The following is a 1,304-nucleotide window of genomic DNA, read 5'->3' on the forward strand; positions in this document are numbered from 1 at the left end:
GTATTTTTTGTATGTTCATAACAAAATGAAACTACAGTGTATCTAAAATGAAATTGTCTCACATATTATGTTTATATTATCAAAAGAAACTGTAATTGAATTGAAATAATATTTTAGTTGTGTTGAAATGAAACTGCAGCATGTATAAAATGAAAATGAATAATATGTCTAACATATTGAGTGTATATTGTCCAATGAAAATGTAGTTATATTGAAATGATACTGTAGTTGTGTTGTAATGAAACTACATTGTACATATGTAGTTGTGTTGTAATGAAACTACAGTGTACATAAAATGAAATTAAATAACAGTTTCACATATTTGAGTGTACATGTCCAATAAAACTGTAGTTATATCGAAATGATATTGTAATTGTGGTGTACTGAAAGTACTATATATATAAAATGAAACTGAATAACAGTTTCACATATTTGAGTGTATATTGTCCAATGAAACTATAGTTATATCGAAATGATACTGTGTTTGTGTTGTAATGAAACTACAGTATATATAAAATGAAACTAAAAAACAGTTTCACATATTTGGGTGTATATTGTCCAATGAATCCGTAGTTGAATTAGAATTATAATTTAATGGTGTTGTAATCCGACTACAGTGTGTATAAAATGAAACTCAATAACATGTCTCACTGTAATAAAACTATTGTATGTATAAAGTCGAATGAAACTATAGTTGGAACAAAATGAAATTGTAGTTGTGCTGAAATGAAACTACGATGTATATAAAATGGAACTGAATACGTTGCACAAGTAGAGCTACCTACGCGGAACGGGTGTCGTTTATTTTCATCGAAACTACGATGTATATAAAATGGAACTGAATATGTTATACAAGTAGAACTACCTATGCGGAAAGGCGCGGAACGAGTGCCGTTTCTTTTCACTAAAAGAGAAAAGAAACAGCGTCGTCTTGGACCATGGTCCAAAATGCTCTGTGGACCATGTCTACAGTATAATTTTCCGTTTAAAATTGATAAGTCCGATGGTTTGAATGGGCTAGACCGAAATTTAGTGGGCTATTCCGATAACCTAAGCCACTTAATATTATTATTTGTTATGGAAGTGATGTGAAATAAAATATACATGGAAATTATATGTATACTCATTTTTAATATTTGTATTAAGTTTTTAAATAAATTTGTAATAATATATTAATAAAATTTCCACAAAATAATTTTTTTAATGAAAAATAGGAAAGTTACATATTAATATTATATTGGAAAAATGGCACATTTTCCCCTATGTTATGTGCTTATAGCACCCCCCCCCCCCCCCCCCCCCCC

Source organism: Ipomoea triloba, chromosome 4 (genome assembly GCF_003576645.1).
Source record: "Ipomoea triloba cultivar NCNSP0323 chromosome 4, ASM357664v1".
Taxonomy (NCBI): domain Eukaryota; kingdom Viridiplantae; phylum Streptophyta; class Magnoliopsida; order Solanales; family Convolvulaceae; genus Ipomoea; species Ipomoea triloba.